The following is a 5,761-nucleotide window of genomic DNA, read 5'->3' on the forward strand; positions in this document are numbered from 1 at the left end:
CCACTTTTACTTTGTTCAAGTTGTTTTGTTTGTTTGTTTTTTTCTCCCCAGCCCGGCTCTCAGGGGTGTAGATCTGGCAGTAAGTTGACATGGGAGCTCAGGGCGGGGAATGCCTGGTGTTTCTCATCATGGTCCAGCCACACCCAGAACCCACAGCCTCCGGAGAGCTCAGAAAGGGGGAGGGGTGGGGCCATGACAACAGCTGTTGAAGGGGGGAGGGGGTTTGCTGCAGGGACAGCTTCGCTGAGAGCCTGCCCCCACCTGTTATCTGCTAAGGTCCCAGGTCTCTCCCTTCCTTCTTCTCCTGTTCTGGGTCTGTCTGCTCAGGGCAGACGAAGCCTCATTCATTCTTTGTTCAGCAGTGGATTTATTAAGCCCTTACTATATGCCAAGAGCTTTACACGTTTAATTTTCACAATAATCCGGAGTCTCTGCTGTGTTCCCCTGGAAGCAGACCCTGAGATAATGCTGCGAGAACAAACAGTGATGCCCAGGAAACACCGGGGAAGGGGAGATGAGAGAGAGAAGTGCAGGCAGCCCGTCGAAGAATGCATGATCGAGGAAGTTATAACTGTGGGCAACCAGAGCCTAACTCTGCTGGGGAGCTCTGAGGAGCAGCGTGGAGGAGGATTATCAGAGTTATTCTAACCCAAGGGCAAGGCAGCGGGTTATTTACTCATCACCTCCTGCAAGTCATTGGTTGAGGGCTCCTCCTGGGGAGGGTAGGCGTTTATTCCCTGGCACTGCCAGCCTTCATGGGTACAGGTGTAGTGGGTTCCAGGAGCCAGAGAGAGCGCTCAGGTAATGAGATGAGATACAGATGCTGGCAATTAGAAGTTGGCCACCATACACTGAAATAGTGCTACCTGAAGGGGTACTGTGGTGCATTCATAGAACCTGCTTGACCCTGTAAGGTGATGGCCATGATGGTGGTGATGGTGGTGATAGTGATGATAGTGATATCAACGGCGATGTGGTGGTGGTAATGATGATGATGGTAATTCTGGTGGTGGTGGTAGTGCTGGTGGTGGTGGTATGGTGATGATGATGGTATGGATGATGGTGATGCTGAGGATAGTGATGATAATGGTGATGGTGATGATAATGGTGATGGTGATGATAGTGATCAGAATGGTGTTGATAATGGCCCAAGATTTCAGTGTCTTCAATGCTTTCTTGTACTTCTATCTCTCCCTTCTTGCCCTCTTAGCTATTCTCTGTCGAGTGGCCCTTTGTAAAACAAAATTCAATTCTATTGAAATCCAACCCTACAGAAAACCTTCCAGAGGGATCCCATGCCATTAAAATAGTGTCCTGACCCTGACCCATGCGGCCCATTTAATGTTTCTGATGCCATTTCCTTCACTTTGCAGAGGCAGCCACGTGAGCCTTCTTTCGATCCCTCAGACAAACCAAATTCATCCCTGCTTTTGAGCTTCTGCACCTGCTGTTCTCTCTGCCTAGAACACTCTCCCACAAGATACTCCCATGGCCGGCTCCTCTCACCTCCGGGGCTCAGCTCAGATGTCCCTTCCTTCAAGAGGCCTTCTCTGACCATGCCGTTTGAAGTTTTGCGCTCTCTCTCTCTCTCTCTCTCTTTCTCCTTAAATTAGTTGATTATCATTACCTGAAATTATTTTATTTAATTAGTTTTTTTATCATCTGTCTCTTCAACATAAGGCAGAGACCTTATAGGCTTTGCTCACCCTTTGTGGATAAGATGGCACATAGAAGGTGCCCCATAAAACCCATTGGATGAGTGAATGCATTTGCGTAGCTCTCTACCCCTCTATCTGTTTCTTCCAGAAACTGTTGTCCTTAACACCTGGCTTGGTTTGAGGTGTGAGGATGAGGACATGATCCTGAAGTACCTATAGCAAGTGCTCATGCAGTGCTGTCATTATTGTTATGAATTATTAACAAGGGCCAGGCAGCCTGAAATGGTGACTAATCACAAGAGCAGCCCCAGGTTCCCCTCACCTGTGCTTGTCCCCTGCATGCCTCACGCAACCGTTACAGAGCCAGCATGACAAGGAGCTGGTGGTGGGAGTGCAGTCCTTTAACCTTGGAGGTGGGGGAGGGGGAGGGGGGGGAGGAGACCTGGTGGGTGCCAGGAGCCCAGGCCTGGCCCTGCTAACTTTGCACGCAGAGTGGGTCATCAGCTACCAGTGAGGATCCCAGTTTAATCACACGTCAGTGTCCCCATTCATCTTCGCGCTATCTGGGGGCTCATCTCTTTCCACTCTGTGGCATCCTGGTGATTGATGATCCTGCACCAGAGCCGCTGCCGGGTTAGCACAGCTCACAGTGGGTGCCCAGCTCCTCCGGCTCTGCAGTCTGGGGCCAGCGAGGGCTGAGAGCAGGTTTCTTTAAAGAAGCCTGGTACGGACTAAATTGTGTCCCCCTCCTCCCGGGTTCATAGGTTGGAGCCCTCGCTCCCAAGGTAACTGTATTTGGAGATGGGGCTCTCAAAGAGGTAATTAAGGTTAAAAGAGGTCATAAGGGTGGGGCCCTGTCCCGTAGGACTGGCGTCCTTACAAGAAGACGATGAGACACCATCATGCTCTTTCCATGCACAGAGAGGAACGGCCACATGAGGACACAGGGAGAGGCAGCTATCTGCAGGCCAGGAAGAGAATCCTCAACCAGAAACCAAACTCACAGCACCTTGCAGATCCTAGACTTTTAGCTCCCAAAACAGTGAGGAAAATTAATATCTGCTGCGTGAGCCCCCTGGAGCAGACCGTGACAAGCCCTTGCTTCCTGCAGCTTCTGCGAGAGGAGGGTGGAGTTTGGAAATATGCCTCTGGTGGGAACGTTTCCTAGAGCAAAGGGCAGACGTGAGCCCTGACAAAGGAAGTACCTCACCTGGTATTCAGACTGCAGGCTGAGCACCTTACTGTGCCAGAGAAAGATCCTGGGCAGAGAGACCCAGGCCAAACACACACTGTTCCTTCTGCCGATGCCCTTCCACCTCTCACCTGTTCATCTTTCAAGTTCAGCTTAATCATCACTCCCAATAGAAGCCTCTTGGGAAACTCCAGACTCCTCCCCTTACCCTGCCCTCTGCATCTATGGCTCCTCTCCTTGGCCTCACTGCCCACAATTGTATTTATAAAGCAACTAGGGGCCTGGTGCACGACATTCGTGCACTGAGGGGGGGGGGAGTCCCTCAGCCCGGTCTGTGCCCCAGTCTGGGACCCCTTAGGGGATGTCCCACTGCCTCAGAAGTAGGAGAGGCTCCTGTCACCGCTGCTACACACCAGGCACCAGCTGTGAGCCGGCTCACAGTGTGTGTTTGGCCCTGAGCAGAGGAGACGCTGAGAAAGTGGGCAGTGGGCAGATTGGTAGGGACTGGGAATGGATCCTAAGAGATTTGGGAAGACCAGAAGTGTTTAAATCTACCAAACCACCCAGCTGGGAATTCTGAGACCGCCCCAGGTTTGCCCTTGACAACTTCAATAGGGTCCCAGATCCCCTGCAGGAACTGCCTTGCTGGCTGCCCCAGGCCCTCCAGAGGCTCCCACACATTCTCTGAGGCCTCCATTGAAGTCCTCCTCTTAGAGGTCTTCTACCCTGGAAATCAGAAGAGCGCTCCGCCCATGTCCTCCCCAGCACTTTCCTCTTTGGCATCTGAGGGCACTGGGATGTAGGCAGACATTCCACAGGCTGCTGCTGGGGGTGGGGCAGCCTGGCTCTGGCTGCCGGGAGAGAAGGAGCGGGAGAGGGTGCTGCCTGGCACCTGGCTGTGGAATGGTGACTCTCCCCTACCATGTCCAAGGGTCCATCCCTCCTGCCTGTCCCTCACACCCGAGACCACAGAACACATGTGACTGGGGCATTGAGGAATCTGGAAAGAAGTCCTCCCACGCAGAAACCGGTTTGGCTCAGTGGATAGAGCATTGGCCTGCAGACTCGAAGGTCCCAGGTTTGATTCTGGTCAAGGGCATGTATGTACCTTGGTTGCAGGCACGTCCCCAGTAGGGGGTGTGCAAGAGGCAGCTGGTCGGTGTTTCTCTCTCATCGACGTTTCTAACTCTCTGTCCCTCTCAATTCCTCTCTGTGTAAAATCAATAATATATATATATATATATATATATATATATATATATATATATATATTTTTTTTTTTTTTTTTTTTTTTTAAAGAGGCAGCTGGTCGATGTTTCTCTCTCATCGATGTTTCTAGCTCTCCATCCCTCTCTTTTCCTCTCTGTAAAAACTCAATAATATATATATGTCCTCCCACAGACTGAGAGGTCCGGGTCTTGGTTTTCAGGCCTGGATAGGGAACAAGAGGATGTCTCTGGCTGCCAGCTTTGCAGTCCCCAGAACCAGGGCTGGGCTGGGGGGAAGAATGATTCCTGGCAAACCCTTCCTGCCGCCCCCAGTCCCAGGAAGGGGGCGGGCAGGGCTGCTGAGACGCCCGCTATTGAGACCTCCCCCCACCCACCACTCTGCATTCTGGGGGAGGGAAGGGAGCCACTTGTCATTGTCCCCCAATCCAGGCTGGCAGGAGGCCCGGGGAGGGGCCTCCCCAATAGGAAATGTGCAGCTGCCTGTCTTTAAGGTAAAATTACCGTAATTACTCCAATTACCAAATCCATCAAGAGCTTTGGCTGAGGAGGCCCGCGAACAATCGGATCTGAGAAGCGTGAGTCACGTGAGGCGGGGGCGCGGAGCCCAGGAGGGGGCGGCGATTGACGTTAAAGCCTAGGCCCTTGATTGGGGTGGGGGTGGGGAAATGCAGGGAAATCATGGTTCGCTGAGACCCCACTTTTCTCCCTCAGGGAGGTTTTTCTCCGCATGGACAAGAAGAAAGAAGGCCTCTGACTTTTCTGTTTCCCAGGACTCCCAACCCACCGCTACCTGGCTTGGACCTCCCCCTCTCCCTCCGAGAGCCCAAGGTCAGAAAGCCAGCCAGGAGGCTGGCTTCCCAAGCTCCATCCCTCCCCACCCACGGAGCAGGTTTTACAGATGTGGGCCTGGGCCTTTCCTCGGGGCCTGGGTGCTCTGGGGACCAGAGCCTGGTGGAGATCTGCCTCTTTATCCCTCCCTCCCCGCAGCGCCGCCCCATAAACCTGTGCTCGATGCACACTCCAGAGACATTTGGTAAAGGAAATTCATTTGGTGGGGTACGGTGAAATCAGCTAACTGGACATGGCCCCTTGAATCACCCCATCTGCCCCTCCCAAGCCTGCTCCATCCACACGGCAGCCGGGACACTGGTCCCTGGAGCTCCCGATGGGACTTACCCCCCATGGGATACAGTTGTGACCGCTGGGCCCAGCCCGCTGAGGCAGAGGGGTGGCCCTGATCCCCCACGGGAATGATTTCAATGCAGTGGAGTTATGTATGCTTCACCACGGTTTAAAATATCCACATCACATAACATTTACCGTGTTCACCATTTTAGGCGTATAGCTCAGTGGCAGTAAGACATTCACATTGTTGTGTGACCATCACCACCATCCACCACCAGGACTCCTTCATCTTCCCCAATAGCAACTCTACTCACTAGAGCAGTGTTTTTCAACCTTTTTTGGGCAAAGGCACACTTGTTTCATGAAAAAAATCACGAGGCACACCACCATTAGAAAATGTTAAAAAATTTAACTCTGTGCCTACATTGACTATATATAAAGTAATTCTCTTGAATAGGAATCAAATAAACACAAAGAAAGTATTTTATAATTACTTTATTATGAAATATTAAGTAAACAAAATAGTGAAAAATTATAAAATTCTTGTCTTGTCTGCA

Source organism: Pipistrellus hanaki (assembly GCF_964339955.1).
Source record: "Pipistrellus hanaki genome assembly, chromosome: 6".
NCBI classification, from domain to species: Eukaryota; Metazoa; Chordata; class Mammalia; order Chiroptera; family Vespertilionidae; genus Pipistrellus; species Pipistrellus hanaki.